Genomic DNA, 23,646 nt, shown 5'->3' with positions numbered 1-23,646 from the left:
TAAAAGTTTAAAAACTCAGAATAAAATAGAAAACGGAAAATTTAGGAATTTAGAAAAGCTGAAGACGTTTGTGATGAATTTTTGAGATTACATGTTACGGTTGGAGTAAAAAATTTAAATGATTGGCACACATGCTGCGACACCAAAATATGAAAGTTTGGAGGTATTCGCTTCATATCGCAGTAATACAAACTTCAATAGTATTTAAAAAGAAATACTTTAAAACTTACTAAACCAAGTTCTATTACTCATTCTCATAATCAAAAATAGGGGGTGATACTTAACACACATATTTATGCACAGAAATTTCAGAGTTCGCAGGTATCTGCTGCGATTCAATGTATCTGCGCAATAAATTTTGAAGACAGCAATTTAAAATCTATCCATAAATGAGCAACTGAAGACTTCTGTGATGAGTGTTTACTTCACATATATGTTACAGTTAGTTTTAAAAAGTAAAATGAGTGGCACAGTATATCAATTTTATAATTCGCAGATTTTTGCTGTATTTCAATAATCCAAATCTATAGTATTATAGAGAAAAGTTGGCAAAAGTCATGATGTTACATTGAAATTACATAGCGAACATTGTATTCAGAAATTCTGTATGTTCCCATGGATGTTAGCAGGCATTATATTTGATCGCATCCAAAACTGAGCAACTGTAGACTTAGCGTAATGAATCTTTTCACTAATAATTCCACATTTGTAGTTTGTAAAGTGAGAATACTCAATATTACCGTAATTAAAGATAGGAGGTGATACTTAGCACATATATTTATCCACAGAAATTTTAAAGTTCGCAGCTATCTGCTGCAATTCAATGTATCTGCGCAATGAGTTTGGAAAACAGCAATTTCAAATCAAATTTCAAAGCATAAATGAGCAACTGAAGACTTTTCCAATGAATTTTTCACTTCATATTAATGTTACAGTGAGAGTCAAAAAGTAAAATGAATGGCAAAGTATATAAATTTTATAGTTTGCAGATTTTTGCTGTATTTCAATGATCCAAATCTATATAGTATTATAGTGAAAAGTTGATCAAAGTCATGATGTTACATTAAAATGACATAGCGCACATAACATTTAGAAATTCTGTAGGTTTCCATGATGTTGGCAGGCATTATACTCAATCGCATCCAAAACTGAGCAACTGTAGACATATCGTAATGAATGTTTTCACCAATAATTCCACATTTGCAGTTTGCGGAGTAGGAATACTCAACATACACGTTATTTCATAAGTATTGTTGTCAAAATTTGTGTTTGCCTACCGCATTCCGAAGATTCAACTTTTCATACTATCAGCAAAAAAAACATCCAAAGACTTTTTGGAACAAGTTTCAAAATTTATTACTCGACAGACCAGGTGGAAAAAGTATAACTACACTTATATCAACACCAGAAACTGTTTTGAGAATCAGATATACAAAATGTGCGATTGATGATCATAGTTGGAAACCACTTGAATTACGTTACCACAATCAGCATGAAGAAATATTAGAAAATCATAGGATACATATTAGGAAACCAATTAATAATATGTATCCATCCGCTGCAAACCGATGGAGTCAAAACAAGGATCGGATAGAGCAGAGCCAAACTCAATAGGAAGCAAAATATGGGAAACATGTATGTTCTTGTTTTATTAAATATCAACCATAATATTTCAGATCGCAAAAAGAAAATTTGACGTTATAGGTTGACGAACATTTTTTATTACAACTTCCAGACCTACTTTTGATGAACTGATTTGCCTTATTTATATTATTCACTAACTATGCGAACGTTTGTTACATTTGTCCCGCACTTCGTAACGCCAAACCCCGGCCGGTTCGTTACCACACAGCTATCAAAGGGAACTCGTATATATGACCTACATTATTACATACATTGTCAATAAATAAATTTAAAAAAATGTTTAACTGTGAAAAAATATGAGATCTATTGTAACATATACAGTGAATGAATTACGTTTCCTGTAGGAATTCTGAATTTTGGAAATAAAAAAAAATGAGATCATTTTCTAACGTAGCCAAGTACAGTGAATGAATTAAGGTTCTTGTGGAATTCATTCGTGTACACTTTTAGCCTTAATCCCTCACTTATTCAGAAAAATTGTCCAGCAAACGTCACAGAGCAACAAAGGTTTCTCGAATGATTCTGCAATTATTAAGAGATTATCATCTGTTTTTATGCTAGCTCGGGTTATAAACTTAAAACAGTTTACGCGTACAAGTGCATGCATTGTATCTATACGATGAACTGCACAAATTCATTTTCAACATTACACACAAGCTTGGCGTGCATGGTTTTCAATCGGAAGCTCGGGAAGAGACAATTGTTCAAATTTACTATGAAAACAATAATTAATTAGAATTGTATGAACGAGTGTGAAAAAAACCGATCCCCCAATAAAATAAGAGGGGCCCTGTTATATAATGATTTGGTAAACAATACAGATGGGTGAAATTTGTGGATAAAATTGAACAATTAAACGAACGGATAAAGAAATGAAATCAATCAATCCCTTTATATGCCTTTATCTTGTACGGATAGATACGGCCATTCTTTCATGCCCATACGCATTTTAATTTATCCACGCGTCACTTTCACTCGTTTGTCCGTACACTCTTTTTTTTACCAAATGGGCAGATGATTGGATGAATTACACAAGTATTGAAATGGATGAACAAAGAAGTAAGCTGTGTAAACATTGATTTGAGAAAAGAAAACGCGTTCAATACGAAACATTTGGAGTAATGAATTTATCAGTCAAACTAGTCAAGAATAGATATTTTTCTTTGTGTACACAGCGCGGGATCTCACGTCGAACTACTCAATAAAATAGTTGGATGGAAAAGAGATGGCAAATTAAAAAACAATTACATGAGAGGATCATCAAGTTTTCTTCAAATATATGGACGGATGAGGCATTCCTTCGCCGAGCTTCCGATTGAAAACCATGCACGCCAAGCTTGTGTGTAATGTTGAAAATGAATTTGTGCAGTTCATCGTATAGATACAATGCATGCACTTGTACGCGTAAACTGTTTTAAGTTTATAACCCGAGCTAGCATAAAAACAGATGATAATCTCTTAATAATTGCAGAATCATTCGAGAAACCTTTGTTGCTCTGTGACGTTTGCTGGACAATTTTTCTGAATAAGTGAGGGATTAAGGCTAAAAGTGTACACGAATGAATTCCACAAGAACCTTAATTCATTCACTGTACTTGGCTACGTTAGAAAATGATCTCATTTTTTTTTATTTCCAAAATTCAGAATTCCTACAGGAAACGTAATTCATTCACTGTATATGTTACAATAGATCTCATATTTTTTCACAGTTAAACATTTTTTAAAATTTATTTATTGACAATGCGAATATAGAAAATCATTTAAAACGACGGTCACGACCTTTTAATACTTGGCGTGCCTATTTTACTTTTTGAAGTTTTAATATTTACTGATTTCACTTCTTTTTGCGAGACGTGACAACTATATAGGAATCGTATTTCATTCACTATATTTGTCAACTTCAGAAAACGATCTCATTTTTTTTTATATTTTGAAGTTTTTTATTGATAATGCAAATATAGAAAATTATTGGAAACTACGGTCGCGACCTTTTAATAATTGGCGTTCTTTTTTTACTTTGTCAATTATTTTTTTTTCTAATTTAGCTTATTTTTTAGAGGCGTGACAATATTTACTTAAGAAAAAAAATACATTCCTCGTCTTCGACGAAAATTTTTAAAACGATTTGTTTCAAGTTGAGTGCTTTTCTCTATGTGCCAAAAGCAATCGACACAGCCAATTATTCTATGTAGACGGACGAAAACTGTGCGGTTATGTTCATGTGAGTTGAAACCTTTTACAAGCAATAATGGTGACGATTTTGATTATCCATTCAGCAAATCGAATTTTCCAATGAAAGATTGGGAAATTCCTATGCAATGGGATGATATTTTCATTTTCTATTCCTTTTTTTGAAAAGCTCCATTTGTTTACTTGGAAAAATGATTTTTGAAACTATCTTCTTTTCATTCATGGATTCCATGTTGACATGGATACTGTCAATGGTTTGCAATGTCCAAGGAGATGTTTCCATGGTATTCAATGTCTAAGACCACAGCTTTATGGTTATTGGTGTCCAGTGATATTTTTTCTGAAACGTCTGAACCTGCCTCGTCAATGCAAACTATTAAAGCGCAGATCTAGATATCGATAACTATGAGGAAAAATATCGTAAACCATTGCACCGTTTACCTAAATATCGGGAAATATAAAATTGTCGAATATATATTGAAAAATACGAAGTCATCCACCTAGGCATCGAAAACCGTATAGTCGCCAAACTAGACATCGTAAACTATAGAGCCGACGACCTAGATATCGAAAAGCTTAGAAAAACTCACCACACTATCAGAAACTATGGAGCCATTGACTTTCATATCGGGAACCATGGACAAATTCACCTTAACATCGGAAACTATGGAGCTATCGACCGGGATAGTGAAAACTATGAAGTCGTCAACCTAGTCCACGAAAACAATGGGAAAACATACCTGGACATTGAAAACTACGGAGCCGTTGATCTAGACCTCGAAAAGCATGAAAAAAAACATACCAGGACGACGAAAGCCATGGAGAAATATACCTAGCCATCGAAAACCATGGAGCTGTCGACGTAGACATCGAAAACAATGGAACCGTCGACCTAGACCATGAAAACCATGGAGAACCATAACCAAACATCGAAAACTATGGAATTGTTGACCTAGCGTCAAAGGCCATGACGGAATATACCTGGACCACGAAAACCATGAAGAAACATACGTAGACATTTAAAACTATGAAGAAATATACCTGGACATCCAAAACCATGGAGGAATATACCTAGACATTGAAAAATATGTAAACACATATCTAGACATCGAAAAGTATGGAGTCATCGACCTAGATCACGGAAATGATGAAGAAATATACCTAGAGAACAAAAACTATGGAAACTCAGACCTAGCCATCGAAAACTGTGGAACCATCAACTTAGACCACGAAAACCATGGAGAAACATACCCAGACATCGAAAAACATGGAGGAATATACCTGAACCACGAAAACCATGATGAAACATGCCTAGACATTGAAAACCATGGAGGAATATACCTGGACAACGAAAAACATGGAGGAATATACCTGGACCACGAAAACCATGAAGGAACATGGTTTTCGTGGTCCTTCATACTTGGTCATTGAAAACTGTGGAGCCATCGGCCTCGACTGCGAAAACCATGAAGACACATACCTAGACCACGAAAACCATGGAAGAATCTACGTAGACCACGAAAACCATAGAAAAACATATCCATACATCGAAAACCATGGAGGAATATACCTGGACCACGAAAACCATGTAGGAACATATCCAGACATCGAAAACCATGAAGGAATATACCTAGACATCAAAACCCATGGAGGAATTATCCTAGACCACGAAAACCATGAAGAAACATGCCTAGACATTGAAAACCATAGAGGAATATACCTAGACATCGAAACCCATGGAGGAATTATCCTAGACCACGAAAACCCGAGAGAAACATACCTGGACATCGAAAACTGTGGAGCCGTCGACTTCGACTGCGAAAACCATGGAGGAATCTACCTAGACCACGAAAACCATGGAGGAATCTACCTAGTCCACGAAAACCATGGAGAAACATATCCAGACATCGAAAACTCTGGAGGAATATACCTGAACTACGAAAACCATGGAGGAATCTACCTAGACCACGAAAACCATGGAGCAATGTACCTAGACCACGAAAACCATGGAGAAACATATCCATACATCGAAAACCATGGAGGAATATACCTAGACATCAAAACCCATGGAGAAATTATCCTAGACCACGAAAATCATGGAGAAACATACCTAGACATCGAAAACTGTGGAACCATCGACCTCGACCGCAAAAACCATGAAGAGACAAACTTAGACCACGAAAACCATGGAGAAATATACCTTCGACATCAAGAACTATGGAGAAATACACCTGGACATTAAAAACTATGGAGTAATACACCTGCACATCAGAAACCATACAGGAATATACCTAGGCATCGAAACCCATAGAGGAATTATCCGAGACCACGAAAACCATGGAGAAACATACCTGGACATCGAAACCTGTGGAGCCGTCAACCTCGATCGCGAAAACCATGGAGGAATATATCTGGACATAAAAAACTATGGGGTCGTCCACCTAGAAATCGAAATTCGCGATAGAATGTACCTAAACCTAGTCCTCCAAAACCCATGATCTATCGCCCTAAACATCTTCGAAATATCCAGCGGCGTCGACCAGAATTTTATATTTTTTAATTTTTATTATTTATTATTTAATGTTATTCGTATTATTCAATTTTTTTGTTTTATTTTATTATTATCATTTTATATTATATATTGTATAATATAATATATATATATTATATTATATATTAATTATAATAAAATATTTATTATAATAATATTTTATTATTAATTAATATTAATAAATAAAATATATATTATATAATTATATAGATATTTTATGCGCAAACCAGGAGCTGGTATTGCCCCCGCTGTGCGCCCATTCTCTGTCTCTCTCGCTCGGCGACGCAGAAGGAGAGGGGGTAGCCGCGTTCAGCGTAGTGCGTGACGTAGAGTGTGACAAAAGTAAGAAATCGTGCAAAGGACGTAAGTCCAAATGTAAACAAGCGTAACTTACGCCCCTCTGTCTCTAAGAAAATGAAAATCCCGAAATGATGGATTTTAAATCACTAACGTAACATATCTCAGGATCTACTGGACGGATTTACTTGCAACAAAGACCAATGGAAAGAGAAAAATCGAAAAAAAATCGTCACAAATTTTCAAGTTCTTTTATGAAATGGTTTATTTGTGAGAGCCATTTGAAAATTCTGTGACGTCATAAAACCGGCATATTCGCGTATATAAGAGTAGCGGCAGGGCTCGCGCTGGCTTTTCTTTTGCGCTGCAGTTTTTCCTTTTAATACTTGGCGTCGAGCCGCTACCGCGTCTCTTGATGATATGTTATCACGCAACTGATGATATATTTACACTGGACAATATTCGGCGAACTCTGGTTTAATTGAAAGATTATCTCAGTTGACACTTATTTCCAATCAAACGAAATAATGAAATCTTGAAAAGTTTCGTTGACATATGCATCGCGCATTTTTTTATATTTTTTAGCACACACAGATCATAGTCTACATTTACGCGGCCGCTTTTATACCGGTTTAGTATACTACAAGTTTTAACAAAATAAATATTAACCACTTTTCACTAACCATTTTCATTTATTAATTAGAGTCTGCACACAACAGCACTTTGGCGATTATAACCTCACCTGTCAAAATGACGTTCAGTATGAAAACAAGTTTCAGGTGGTTTCGGATGTGCGTATCGATGTATTGATATCATATAACCTATTTACAAATGATATAAATGATAAACTTATTTTCAGTCAAACGAATTAATGAAATCTTAAAAAGTTTCGTCGACATGCATTTCATTTTTATTTTATTCTTTTTCACACACAGATCACAGACTACATTTACGCGACTGCTTTTATACCGGTTTAGTTTAGCATTCCACAGGTTTTAATACTATGCACTTCGTTAGATGACGAAAGTTTTTTTTATTTATCCCACACGCATTCCATGATGTCAAAACTCTGTTTATACGATGATCGAAAACTGACACATGGTTTATATATATATATATATATATATATAATATAATATTCACGGAGTCTGAGCGCGGTCGGGCTAAGACTCAATAGTTAGAAGGCCTAAAATGGCGAACAGGCATTCTGTATAACGCATATATAGTGTGACCGATTTTTCTGGTGTCACAAAAGTCCAACTCCTTTCTTCGTCGATTTATTTTGTTCGAATAAGATTCTTGGGCGCCAGCCGCTAAGCGGCTCGACTAAAAAGAAGGTGAACAGCTGACCGGCTTGGTTCAGCGGGAAGGGCGGGGTAATTCTGAGAATAATTCACAAAAACACCAAATTCTGGTAGTTTAACAAGTCTTTTTAATTTTCGTCAATATTAGATTATTCTTCGCGAAACAATTGTTATTATTAAAGCTAATACGATGAGAATTATTTCGGGAGGTCGCGACGCGTAACGACACGAAGAGAAAAAGTCACGAATCGACACACACTATTACACTCAATCGATCGGGATCCTGCATCCAATATAATCTACTACGAGCTCGTTTTCCTATCACGGATCTACTCGTGATTCGAAATTATTTCGGAGATGGAACTTAAAGATGGAAATATTATTACGGGAGAAAATAAAATACTGAATCCCCGCTATTCGGTTATTCAGCCGAGCTAACTCCCAGAATCGCGTTCGCGTTCCCGATCCACACTCTCGTTCTCTCTCTCACACACACGCACACTATTCCCGACTTTTCCTCTACGGTCCTGGCAAACAACTATTAACGAAAAGATGAGATTTTCATGTACGGCCACGCAATCGAGAATTTTAACCGACACTATTATTTCTATCCCGGGTTATCGGAACGCGGGAAACAATGAAAATAGAAAGCCGGCTTTCTGCGGGGCAAGACCACCGCCGTGACACGTTTTCTCGATGTCCCGAGAAGACAAATACTGACGGGAACGAGCGAAATTATATTTTATCGAAAATGAAATTAATAAAATAATTCAAGGGAAGATATTTTTCTTAAACACGAGTCCACTACCGAAACGCACAACGAAAGATTGGACTTACGGTGTGTGAACTTTACTTCCGAGATCGCACGTCCAGTCCGCTCAATGCTCCACGAAAATCTGCCGAAAGCGATCGATATTCGTTGCGCGGTGCCACTCCTCTTCTCCCCTCTTGTTACGATTACTACTCGCCCTACGACAGGTGCGACGTATTAATTCTCCTAGTTGGGCGTTAGACGGGGCCCCGAATTTTCGCGGGAACAATTAATTGTTTCTTTACGATGTGAATTAACCCCTGGCCCGATTACAACGACGATGGATAATTTTTTTATGACGGGAGGAGAAGAGATTTCTCAGATTACGAATTACGATACTGCGGATGATTTTTATATTTTCTAAGGATCAGACGCCCCTCATGACGGGACTCCCCTGAGCTTTCGATGTACGGCGTCGCTGATTTTCCAAAATTCCAAGTTTCGAATACTCTCGAACCTTCGAGAACATTCGACGACGGTTTTGTGCGAGTTGGTGTGCGTGTGATGTATGTGTGAGTGTCCATGTGTTGTGTACGAGCCCTGCTCGAAGTACATCGACGTTTGAATATTCCCCTGACGTCTCGGAACTTTTCCTCTGATCTATGTTTTACGGGAAACGGCCAAATGTATGAGCTCCGCTCGAAATACATTAACAACAATGACTGGCCGTTCTTCAAATTTGAAATCGAAGCTCCCGAATTACATGAAATAATAAAATTACGAATTGATTAAATCTTTTCTATCTTTTTGACAAGGCCCTACAGAAATATTTGCGGGATTTTGCGTGACCGTAGCATCGAGCGGAACGGACGGGAAAGTGTCTGTGACTGTTTCTGTAATTATCCTTTTCTTTTTATTGCCACAACAAAAAAAATCGTCACAACACCCCCTCTCTAGACGTTGACCGTCCCGGTCAATGGACTCTCGATAACTAGAATATTTTTTTTCAAAACTGATGCTTCAATATGTCACGACCATGTCTTCTTCACGCAAAGCTTTCCATAGACCAAATCACTTTTTGAGACAAAACTTTTCTCTCTTACTCGACTGGACAAACTCAACGAGACATCAGACAACACATCCGAACCAACAAACAAGAACTTAGGGAGGTAAGGAAAAGGAAGATTATACTGTCTGCTTACTGTTTAGTCTGCTCTTTAATTTTTCAAATGGAACAGAAAGTCACATAGTTCTGTCATACGGGAAAGTCTTTCACTAAACATTATTTGAGGTAGATATAACCTCGTAAATCAAAAATGAGTTCTCATCAAGAATAGCCATCGGCTTTTAACACAAAAATGGCGTAACCTAATGTTTTCCACGATACTCTCTATTAGGAAAGAATTACAAAAGAAAATTAACTTATTATCAAAAATTCACGGGAAAACAGAGGAAAACCTTGATTTGATAATCCTCGTTGTTAAGTATCTCTTATAATCACTTTTTATTAATTAAATCACGGGAGTTAGGCTCAAAAGAAGAAAGAGAATAAGAAAAAAAACTTTTCGGGAACTACTAATGGCGTCGCGGAGCAAGAGGACCTCCTTCGGCCAACCACATTTGACGACAGTCGGGACAAGTACGCATGGTGACTTTACGCCTTCCACATCCATAGCAATACTTTTCGCTGTTTTTTGGTTCTAAGCATTGTGAACGGTGATGGCCAAGTTTCCAGCAATTCCAACAAGCGTATGGATCTCTTCGCTCAACTATATCTCGTTCAGGCAGAGGGATACTCTCCGATTCTTCCTTTTTGTCAGGAAGATAGTTTTTCAAAGCTTTCTCAAATTCTGTCTCCTCAGACTCGGGAAGAACGTCCGCCATATCTACAGCGACATACTCCAGATCGGGATCCGAAACTTCATCAAGATCTTTCTGAAGTTCTTCCTCTGATTCAGAGCAGCCTGGTTGACGAGATAGTTCAACTTCTAACTCCAACACGCGTTCACGGGTGTCCTCCATTTTTATTACCCGATCCCAGGCTTCTTTTATGACGCCTGAAACCCGCTGAAGACGTGCGTCCTGCTCTTTCGCCTGGGCCTTTTGAACCCAAAGCTCATATTCGTCAACTAACTCCCGCGCGAGTTCTCGCGACCGGTTGACTGTCGTGTTCCCCGAACACTTCTCCAGCGTCCCGGAGAGGATGAACCCCAACAGGGTGGCTATTCTCTTTTCCTCGCTCATCTTCCGTATCTAAACCATTGACAAAGTGGGGATCATAATATTTCTTCAAATCTGAGACTGCTACTTTCGGAATTATATTTCCATCATCATCAATCAATTCGACAACCACAGGTGAGAGAACTTTACTAACTTTATAGGGACCTTGATACCGCGGAGCCAGTTTAGCTGCGACGTGCTGTGAAGAGGAGGATAAAATACGTTGCCTCTTTAGAACGGGATCTCCTATCTCGAATGAAATCACATGGCGATGTTTGTTATATTCTTTAGCCTGACTCTGATACGCTTCTTCCAATTTGTATTGGACTCGTTTTCGGAATTTGTCTAGAACTTGCATGTGTTCGGACCATTGTTCGACAGGAAGAGGGAGAAGCTCTTCTACTTCCCCTCTAACACGTCTATAATAATTATGTGGTCTTGGTTCGTAACCCAAATTCAGGTAAGCGGGACTGCAACCAATTGCCGAATGGTGAGCGGTATTGTACGCGTATTTAAAATCTGCCAAATGCTCATCCCAGGTACGATGATCCTCGTTTAGAAACGAAATAATCATTGTTTTGAGAACCCTATTAACTCTCTCCACCGGATTGGCTTGTGGGTGATAAGGAGGAGTGGTGATGTGGGATACGCCATTTTCCTCGGCCCTTAATTCCGACTCTGCCTGGCGTTTCCCGGACACCCGTGTTCTTTACGAGTTGTTACTCCCGGTTTACCGCAACGATAACAATAGAGGTTTCGGGGTTCCACACATCCGCGAGCTAAATGCCCCGATTTGTGACAATTCCAACAGGTTTGATTTTTATCATTAATCGGAGGGGTTGAATTCTGTACGGGAGGAAGAGCCGGATTTGGCGTAGAGCTAGCTAATACTGATGGTAATGTCGTTGGTGTGGTGGGTCGGAAGGAGGAACGGTGTTGACAACTTTTCACGCCAGTATTCGGTAAAATAGCAAAGTTAACCGATTTCTTATTAGTAGTCGTAAAAGGTGGCTTGTAAGCCAAATCGGGAAACACGAATTTTCCGGGTGGAATAGGAGTTATTTCTTCGGTCTCGTAATTGCGTTCCAATTCTACTGCCATCTCTTCTAATTCCTCCATGGTAGTTATACTTTTCCGACGGACCAAAACCCTCAAACGTGACTGTAAATTATGGTGGGCATAACTTATTTGTTCCTGTTCTCCTATTGGAGGCTCGACTCTATCAAACATCGTACGCATACACGTTAAGTAGTTCGCAACAGACTCGAATTCCCCTTGACGACGACGCGTGATTTGATCTCTCAAGGTGAATTGAAAGTTTGGGTCTCCAAACCGAGTACGTAAAGCAGCAACGCATTCCTCCCACGATCCCCATAAATGTCTCTTATTCCTGAACCAATGAATCGCGAATCCGTCTAAAAACGTTGGAAGACAATTCAACAAATCGCGATCGGAAACTGTAACCATTGCACGACGTTCTGTTATTTGAACTAAGAAAGTTTCTATATCTTCTCCCGCCGAACCCGAAAATTTTAAATTCCATTTCCGTATTGTTTCGTAGGCAGGACGGGAAGTAATCGACAAGTCTTGTGGAGTTTCATTCGTTACCGGAGTAGAATTGTATACAGTATGATCTCCACTCAAATTCGGTCTAGCTCGTGACCAACCCAAATCGATTCGGTCCAGATTGCGTGGTATGGCTCCGTGCTGGGAATACCCACAAGACATAACTGTATTGGTAGCTTGAGTTGTACATGACGAGGTTGATATAGCATTCACATATTGACTGACAGATGCATTGTTTATTGACGACGGGACTGACGAAATGTTGGGCCTTGCGGTTCCCACTCCCGAATCAATTATACTACTGTTAACTTTATCGGCTGGCATAGAAGTTGCAATGAAATTACTTGCCGGATGTGACTCAACACTCGTTTAAACAGGTGGATAAACGAAGCTAACCCGGTAATGAGAAGTTGTACTAGGGGCTTCCAAACTATGATTCGATCTAACGGAACGAAGTCGGGAATCTGTCGCAAGATCTAACGCATTGCGAGCATGCCATTGGGTAAATCCAGTGTCATCATATTCGGGACTAAATGGTCTCCGTATGACATAGCGTAACCGGCCCAATATTTCCTCCCGATTTCCTTCAGTGGAAACATGCCGTCTCGCAAGCTCAGCACGAATATTTTCGTCCGAAAGTTCGTCCAAAGAGCGCACCGAATAAATCCCCTCCCGTTGAGCCATCTTTATTTCTGCCCGGATCCTCCGAATAGTCGAAATCGCAAATAATCAAACCGGGACAATAGCTAGGGAGAATAATTCACGTCCAACTGTAAATTTCAGCAATAATATTCCTCTAACTCACCAGTGATTGTCGAAAATGCCAATTAATAAATAAACACAATAATAAATTGATAACCAAAGAATTACATACAAAAAAAAAATAAATTATTCAACAAATTATAATTACTAGGCAGCGATCGTTCGCGCCACAAGTAATTCCAACTTCAAAATCACCGAAAATTATATTCCTAACTTATTTATGGCCATAAATTTCATTAACTAACTCGTGACACTACTTTCTTCAAAGATTCCGACGTCTCAAAAATTCCGACGTTCCCCAATTTCCCAATAACGCCTCAAAAATTCCGACGTCCTCAAAAATACCAATGACGTCTCAAAAATTCCGAAAAGTTCTCCAATATAATAATTGTTCGATTTCTTGTTCAAATAAGACAAACTCCAAATAAGTCAAATAATTCAAACGTTCCTTCTCTTCTTTTCTATTAAAATAATATCTAATTTATTTGAATATTTCCCCAATAAACAACATTATTATCAAATAACTAAAAAAAACTAATTTAAGAATGTTACATCCAAAAGAAATTACTTAATGTCGTGAATTGAAATTATCAACCACCAATCGATGGAAACGATTTTTTCTAAACGACCAAAAAAAAAAAAAAAAAAAAAAAAATAAATAATTTTAATCGGGGAAATCGGGAAAATTGACCCAAGGAGGAAGATCCTCTCGAACAGCCATTTCAATAATTCACAAGCAATAAATTAATCAGGGAAAAAAAAAAAAAAAAAAAAAAAAATGTACTAGTTTATTCAAAAGAGAAATAAAAATGATATATGAATTTCAGAATAAAAGAAAATCAGGAAGTGTTCAAAGACTTACCAAAACAATAAACTTTCTCAAGAGCAAGATTACTTTTCTCCTTATCTCTTTCCTCTTTCGCTTCAACCAGCGTAGCTAACTCGGGAAAATCGGGAGACTATAAATTTTTGCACCTCAGCAACCTGAAGCGTTCGATGGATGGGAAAAGAAAAAATTATTGTCCAATATAAAATAAACAAGAAATAAACCTCAAAAAGTTTGCCGTATTTTCTGTCAAAATCTAAAATCAAAACGGAAAGAACAAAAATGGTCAAAAAGACGACACTTAACAAAAAGGAAAAGATAACACAAAACATAAGGGTATGAAAAAGAAAGGAAAAAAAAACAAAATAAATTTTCAACAATAAACAATTAATTGAATCGAGAACTCAATACTCGACAAGTAATACAAATAATATTTCACTTATTGTCGACCCACGAATTCCCGACCGGTATACGAAACGACCACGTAAAATTTCAAAGTCGATAAATCAAATAATTCCCTTCCAAAAATTTTATTTCGAGCGAATATCATTTCGAGTAAAATTTAATCCCAATGATAAAATTTTAAGGCTCTTATAAGTGTCAGAAACTTCCAAAACTCTCGACAAACACGCGAGCACGTAAACACGTCCAGCGAGCGAGAACGAAAAGAGAGAGAAAAAACATAAACACAAGCGCGAGACTACACCGCGCGTTCCGACACCCGCGAATAGGCAACAACCGAACGAAAAAAAGAAAAACTTTCAAATCACTCACTTTCTCATCGTATATTCTCAATAATTTTTGAAATATAAATCCCGTTAATTATTTTCAGAATAAACCAAAGCCTCGCAAAAGAGTTTTTCGCCAACGGCCCCACGTTGGGCGCCAAATTTGTGACCGATTTTTCTGGTGTCACAAAAGTCCAACTCCTTTCTTCGTCGATTTATTTTGTTCGAATAAGATTCTTGGGCGCCAGCCGCTAAGCGGCTCGACTAAAAAGAAGGTGAACAGCTGACCGGCTTGGTTCAGCGGGAAGGGCGGGGTAATTCTGAGAATAATTCACAAAAACACCAAATTCTGGTAGTTTAACAAGTCTTTTTAATTTTCGTCAATATTAGATTATTCTTCGCGAAACAATTGTTATTATTAAAGCTAATACGATGAGAATTATTTCGGGAGGTCGCGACGCGTAACGACACGAAGAGAAAAAGTCACGAATCGACACACACTATTACACTCAATCGATCGGGATCCTGCATCCAATATAATCTACTACGAGCTCGTTTTCCTATCACGGATCTACTCGTGATTCGAAATTATTTCGGAGATGGAACTTAAAGATGGAAATATTATTACGGGAGAAAATAAAATACTGAATCCCCGCTATTCGGTTATTCAGCCGAGCTAACTCCCAGAATCGCGTTCGCGTTCCCGATCCACACTCTCGTTCTCTCTCTCACACACACGCACACTATTCCCGACTTTTCCTCTACGGTCCTGGCAAACAACTATTAACGAAAAGATGAGATTTTCATGTACGGCCACGCAATCGAGAATTTTAACCGACACTATTATTTCTATCCCGGGTTATCGGAACGCGGGAAACAATGAAAATAGAAAGCCGGCTTTCTGCGGGGCAAGACCACCGCCGTGACACGTTTTCTCGATGTCCCGAGAAGACAAATACTGACGGGAACGAGCGAAATTATATTTTATCGAAAATGAAATTAATAAAATAATTCAAGGGAAGATATTTTTCTTAAACACGAGTCCACTACCGAAACGCACAACGAAAGATTGGACTTACGGTGTGTGAACTTTACTTCCGAGATCGCACGTCCAGTCCGCTCAATGCTCCACGAAAATCTGCCGAAAGCGATCGATATTCGTTGCGCGGTGCCACTCCTCTTCTCCCCTCTTGTTACGATTACTACTCGCCCTACGACAGGTGCGACGTATTAATTCTCCTAGTTGGGCGTTAGACGGGGCCCCGAATTTTCGCGGGAACAATTAATTGTTTCTTTACGATGTGAATTAACCCCTGGCCCGATTACAACGACGATGGATAATTTTTTTATGACGGGAGGAGAAGAGATTTCTCAGATTACGAATTACGATACTGCGGATGATTTTTATATTTTCTAAGGATCAGACGCCCCTCATGACGGGACTCCCCTGAGCTTTCGATGTACGGCGTCGCTGATTTTCCAAAATTCCAAGTTTCGAATACTCTCGAACCTTCGAGAACATTCGACGACGGTTTTGTGCGAGTTGGTGTGCGTGTGATGTATGTGTGAGTGTCCATGTGTTGTGTACGAGCCCTGCTCGAAGTACATCGACGTTTGAATATTCCCCTGACGTCTCGGAACTTTTCCTCTGATCTATGTTTTACGGGAAACGGCCAAATGTATGAGCTCCGCTCGAAATACATTAACAACAATGACTGGCCGTTCTTCAAATTTGAAATCGAAGCTCCCGAATTACATGAAATAATAAAATTACGAATTGATTAAATCTTTTCTATCTTTTTGACAAGGCCCTACAGAAATCTTTGCGGGATTTTGCGTGACCGTAGCATCGAGCGGAACGGACGGGAAAGTGTCTGTGACTGTTTCTGTAATTATCCTTTTCTTTTTATTGCCACAACAAAAAAAATCGTCACAATAGATATACAGAAAGCCTTTTCGCTATTTTAGGCCTTCTAACACTTGAGCCTCACCCGCGGTCGGCCTAGCAGCCGGAGGAGCCGACATCGTTGAGCCAATCAGAATGCGTAGAGGCAACAACTCTACTACTACTAACTACGTCAAAACGCGTATACGTATACGTCGAACTCGTGATGTGTCAGTAACTTTTGCATAATCTTGAGCCCGTGCAAAGTTTTTTCTCAGCAATTACGCCACCGATCGTGTTGATTTTGGGCGCAATCTAAAGAGAATTTCTTAATTAGCTGAAAGTTCAATTTTCAAAGCCTTAGATGACTCATAACTTCGGTAATTCAAAAAAATCACTTGCCAATTTTACCCCCACCACAGCGAATCGTTTTATTCAGAGAAAGTATACTCGGCGAGAGCCTCGGGCCAGCAGACGACAGGGCTGTCAATGTACTTGTCCCGAGACTCTACCGAGTCTCTTGAAAGAGTGGGGGAAAACCAGCAGGCATAGGAAGCATATGTATAGTAATACTGGTGCGTCGTCCGTGGTTGCTGCTCTCTCCTACTCTTCCAACTACTTTCGTGCACTCGGATGTTTCTCGTGATGTTCATCTTCATTTCTAAAATATTTCTCAGCGTTTTAATGAAACACCAAGATGAATATTTTGAATTCCTCTTTCGAAATCGTTTCATGTCATCACACCATCACGATTACCCTGTTTTCATTTTATAAGCAAAAAACTAAAAAAACAGCGATTTTTTGCATAAAATTGTTAATAACAAAATTATAAATAAGAAACTCGAGTAAAAAACAGGTCACGATATCATATGAAATTATATCCCAAACAATGTCGGAGCTGGTTTTCTTTTAACATTTTTTACACAAAATGGTCACTTTAAATCTCTGAAGCTTGACCTACGTCTTGATACATTGTTCAATATATGTTTGGTCACCCGTTCATTTGAATAATGTTCGATAAAAATTGAACGTCTACGTAATTTTTTACAAAGGAATTATAACATAGGAATATATTACAACATATATATGAAAATATAGTATCACAAAAATCTAGTATTATGTACTATATATATTAATATTATAATATAATAGCTTTCGATAGAAAAATGATATAGTTAGTCGTAAACCCTAAAAAAGAATATTGACTATGGTGAGGAGATAAAAATTTAAAAGCGATTCACTACGAAGATTGCCTTATGTGTACTATTCATATCTTAATTGTCTGAAACTAATATTTAAATCTCAACGAAAATTGACGCACGTTCCTCTGTAGAATGTTTTGGGAAAAAAAAAATTTTACAATAAGAAATGAATTAGTTTATAATTTTCTTTCAAAAATCTTATACGATGAAAATGTAAAGGCTAATTCAATAAAAAGCGTATTTTCAAATACGAAAAAACCATCACGAAAATTATTTCGCTTTTTCGATAGCAATTAATTCAGAGGCATCGACTAAATATTAATTAAGAGTACCTTTCAATATTATTGGATAAAGATTTTAGAAAGAAAAAAATACCAGCATCCAATTTAATCGGGAGATCTTGTGCTGATACACGTGAACATATATATGGTTTAGAGATAATAAATCTAATTTTATGAACCTTCTTCAGTTATTATTTTAACATATCAGTTTATAGTCTGTACTTACCGTCTATATCTACCTGTAAATAAAGTTTAACGTAATGAAACTGAGCTTAACCCATGTCATGCACAGTTCATAAAAATCACGTATTGTGCCCGTTTTCTTCAACATTCCCCTTTCAAGACTTGAAATTACTTCAAGACTTAGTCGCATTCAGAAAGATAAATGAAAAAATATCTAAAGCTGCTAGTTCGAAATTAGCCAATCACTTATGGTATTTAACTCTTCACTTAAATTTTCAATTAATTCAGTTTCTGAAAAAATTTGAATGTTAATTTTCATGTGAAAAACATTTTTATGTTCGCATATTTTAATAATAAATCATACAGTAAAAAAAATATGTATCATCTAAAAATAACCATACTTGGGTTTATACGAGTATACAGGGTTTTTTTCGATACTTGGTGTGAAACCGCTGTCACTCGCTTGATAAGTACTTTCCATAAACGTTTCAAAAGCGATAAATTTTTCAATACAAAAATGTCATCAATATATTGCAATAGACTATTTAAGTAGAAAATTATACAAATTGATGGGTTTGACCACAGAGGCTGTAAATGTTTATAAACTTTTTTCACTTCGCAATCGTACTTGTTGTTGGGAAAATTTGGAAATAGTGAAGATACCTGAATTTCGAAATAATTAATCGAGAGATCTTTACATGATACGTTTGTTTTACAGAAAATTTGCGAATTTTCAACTTGCTGTTTACAATCTTTTGAAACATGGACTACGGTTACACGGCGCTTTTATTCCGATTGAGTAACGCCTGATGTATAGTAAAAAACCAGTGTTAGAGTACGTGTAAACTAACCGGTCTAGTTATTCCAGGTGTTAAATCCCCTTTACACGCATTTAAACATCGGCTTTCACTGCAACAGGCACCGGAATAAGCTGGAATAAAATCGCCGTGTAAACGTAGTCATGGAAATCTCTAAATTACTAATCATTCATACTTGCTTTATCCCTTACATGATTGAGATATACGTGTTTGAACCCCATACATGATTTTTTTCTATTACAATAATCAGGATAACGAACATTTTTATGTGAAATTATTTAGATATTCGAGACCGTAATGTTGGTAATTAGCAGTTCGTAGTCGAAAATTGTTTTACTTCGGATCATGAATAATTTTTGGAAACGGTTTCTTTTTTTGGAAAACTGTATTCGAATTATCCACTATTTTTTCTGTTATAAAACAGATGTTGGTAAGTTAAGAATAATTTCATCAAGAATAGGCTTCTTAATCCTTAAGAATTCTCAGAAAGATGGGGGCTCAAATGGAAAACGTAGAATGTTGAAAACTAATCGACGGATTGTGTGAATTGTGAAAAAAATTTATAAAATGTTCATTAGTCCTACGTATTTATTTTTAAGAATCCAATACTTTCCGTGCGAACGAAACACGGAAAAACAGGTCACCAAGACTGATTAAGTTAAGCTTGCTAAAGTACTGTTTGCACATATTTTACCAACAGTTTTTACTACATCATTAATTATTTTATTATTAAATCAAATTAAATATTCGTTATTAAATCAGAATAAAATTGCTGTATAAATGCTTTGACTCGCATCAATCGTATAGATCATAGGGTCCTCAGTAAACGTTTCAGCTTTTGTAAACTATGGTAGCGACCTCTGACACTTGATTCTCAGAAACATGGTTCCCATGCGTTATAGCAGTGGTGCTGCCATCTAATGGCGTCAGGCCCTACTTGCTATCTGCGTTACGTGTGAATTTTCGGAATTTTGATCGTTCTAGCGTTCTGAATCGGATTTATGAGCTGCCTGAACGTGCTTTTCGGAAAATAAGACTGTCGGAGATATGAATTTCTGAGTTCTAAGCTTTCGTGAACCTGACAAATCTTTCATTAGCTTTTATTATAACTAAACTTTATGATATATCTGTTTCTTATAATGAATAACAATTTTCTGTAATGAAAATTTCTGAATTTCATGGTATGCAAAATACTACATATTCGAAGTTATGTAAATCGTAGTACTGGTCGTTCGACTAGTTTTTGTTATTTTTATATTTTTTCTGATGATTATCTTGTATATAAAATCGTATTTGTAACTTCTTTAATCGCTACTTGTAACCTTCTACACCATTTACAATCAACAAGGTAGACTTTCGTTGATATGATCTTTGCAAAACTGTGATTTCTGATTATAAAAACTTGGAATTTTGAGCTTTCTGATCATTATAAGTTCGGAATTTCAATCCCGCCCCAAATCCTGCATGTGTTAGTAACTTTTGCATAATCTTAAGCCCGTGCAAAGTTTTTTCTCAGAAATTACGACACCGAGCATGCTGATTTTGGATTCATTCGACAGAGAACTTCTTAATTAGCTAAAAGTTCAATTTTCAAAACCGTACATAACTCATGAGCTTTGCAATTAAAGAAAATCACATGCCAATTTTACCCCCACCACCGCGAATCGTTTTATTTAGAGAAAATATAGTCTCGGCGAGAGCCTCAGGCCAGCAGACGACAGGGCTGTCAATGTACTTGTCCCGAGACTCTACCGAGTCTCTTGATATCAAACCATAAACTTCCCCTAGGAAAAAAAGGTTGGGACAAGTACATTGATGGTCCCTCGTTTGCTGATAATTCCATCTACAAAAAAAAACTTTAAAAAAAACTTTTTTAACAAATTGTCAAAAAAATTATTTTATAAAAAATATACAGAACAATTCGAAAAACATTTCACAAATCTTAAAAAAACACTATCTTTAAAAAAAAAAACTAATCTGTATCTATTTTTTAAAGTGTCAAAAGTATCAAATAACAAGTAAAAAATAAAAAACCGAAAAATCGTGCTTGAAATAATTTTGGAAACCTATGCCTCATTCTTCTTATTTGATTCGAACAGTTAAATCAATTGAAAAAAATTCCATCTACTTTACGTGCAGCATTAAAATGTATTATATCAATTGGAGGCCAAGTATTTTCTTATAAATTGAAACAAATTTGAGTTACGTGCAGCACTAAAATTTATTATATCAATCGAAGGACAAGTAATTTATGAGTAACTCCAAATTTCAACATTATGGAATTGTTCTAAGAATCCAAAAAAATCACATGCAGGCTAGTCATTTCTTACTCTATGGTGGCAGAGACTTATAAGAAAATCGATTTTTTTCAGACTTTCAGGAGCTTCTGATATTATTCACAATATTCGACGTCAATTGGATCGATACAAATTATGTTTAAATATGAGTTAAAAGTACTTGTCCGGCCCATCACTTTCCATTATAATTGTTTATTCAAATAAAAATCAGGGCTTTTCTAGAACTGATGGAGCACAAATATTCATGCAGAGGGAATTTAGAGAGTTATCTTCAAGTAATTTTCTTTTAATTGCGCTAATTTAATAAGAATGGAAACGAATTGTTCTGTAATATACAAGGGATGTTATTGTGCATCGATAAATAAAAAAACATTTTGCACACTAAATATGTTCAAGCTTCCAAAATAACTCCCCAGTTTGTATTGCAATGACGGCAATTTTTACTTCTCACTTCTTTCAGCGAACGAATTTCATTCGTCATAACTAAACCTATATTATTTTTAGTAAGAACATTAAACTTATAATAAATCGCATTGCAATAAATTTTTAACCGGATTCTGCCGTGCAATTTCGTTTTTTTATGATTGATATTTATTTGAATGAATAGTGATGGGCCGGACAAGTACTTTTAACTCATATTTAAAAATAATTTGTATCGATCCAATCGACGTCGAATTTTGTGAATAATATCAGAAGCTCCTGAAAGTCTGAAAAAAATCGATTTTCTTATAAGTCTCTGCCACCATAGAGTAAGAAATGACTAGCCTGCATGTGATTTTTTTGGATTTAAAAGCTTCTTAGAACAATTCCATAATGTTGAAATTTATAGTTACTCATAAATTACTTGTCCTTCGATTGATATTATAAATTTTAGTGCTGCACGTAACTCAAATGGTAACTTTTTTCAATTTATTAGAAAATACTTGGCCTCCAATTGATATAATACATTTTAATGCTGCACGTAAATTAGATGGAATTTTTTAAAATTGATTTAGCTGTTAGAATCAAACGAAAAGATTGAGACATCGGTTTCCAAAATGATTTCAAGCGCGATTTTTCGGTTTTTATTTTTTACTTGTTATTCGATTCTTTTGACACTTTAAAAAATAGATACAAATTAGTTTTTTTTTTAAAGACAATGTTTTTTCAAGTTTTGTGAAATTTTTTTCGAATTATTTTCTATTTTTTTTATAAAATATTTTTATTGACAATTCTTAAAAAAAATTTTTTTTTAAATTTTTTTTATGGATGGACAGTTTTATTGTGTATAAAGAATTGTTATGATAAGTCTTCCACCTCCAAAAGCTGAAATAAAAGAAATTTAGCCGTGGAGAAAATTAAGCAACCCCATATGTATTGCGAAACCGATATTCATTTTCTTTTACGTTTAAAAATTTTACACAGACGGAATTTATCTGATCGTGAAAATAGTTTCACCTTTAACGCACCATCCTCGGCTGGAATCACACTATGCAATTTTTGGGTTCCATCAATCGCCAAAAAATTGAAGCATCAAAGAAATCGTCAAAAAAGAGAACGACAAAGCGCTCGAAAACAATAGCACATAAATCCTTGACCGCTACTGAGGACAAGTAGTTATGTCTGTATATTTGTGGACAACAGGCCACTGCTCCGATAACCACGTATGGCAGGCATAACACGAGTTCGAGCCACGGTTTAAACAACTTCAAAAATTTATCTTGTGAAAATTAAATATCGATGAATATTGAATGAATAAAATGATAGTTGAATAAAATGTTACAACCGATAAAACTAAAAGCAAAAAATAAATAATTCGAAAGAAATGTTAAAAACCACTAGCCGGAAATCCAACTTAGATTTGAGATATGAATTCTTGAGAGATAAAATTATAAAATTGTTTTTTTTTTTGGAAAAAAAATATGAAAACATAATTTTTCAATAGCTCATCAAGTATGTTTAAGTGGAAGTGCTTTTTAAATCACGAATTTTTAGCCTTTCATGCATTCACATTATTTAATTTATGATCGCCTTGCACGTAATTGGAGACGAAACTATTATTATAATTCTAGAAAAATAGAACGGGGCATTTTCCCATAATCTAACTAGGCTTAAAATTTATCAAAAAAATATACCTTTTTTATAAAAAATTACAAAGAAAA

General features: G+C 36.3%; 2 protein-coding genes across 11 annotated transcripts in view; one reads left to right on the top strand and one right to left on the bottom strand.

Moving 5' to 3' along the window:
• Positions 1–23,646, top strand: part of rdgB (retinal degeneration B) — a 1,063,172-nt gene that overhangs the window by 566,652 nt on the left and 472,874 nt on the right. The window lies entirely within an intron of this gene.
• Positions 1–23,646, bottom strand: part of LOC122414392 (uncharacterized) — a 237,537-nt gene that overhangs the window by 31,247 nt on the left and 182,644 nt on the right. The gene's annotated exons all lie outside the window — the stretch shown is intronic.

The sequence above is a fragment of the Venturia canescens genome, chromosome 8 (assembly GCF_019457755.1).
Source record: "Venturia canescens isolate UGA chromosome 8, ASM1945775v1, whole genome shotgun sequence".
NCBI classification, from domain to species: Eukaryota; Metazoa; Arthropoda; class Insecta; order Hymenoptera; family Ichneumonidae; genus Venturia; species Venturia canescens.
The sequence above is the reverse complement of the archived record's forward strand: the minus strand, read 5'-3'. Positions and strand labels throughout refer to the sequence as shown.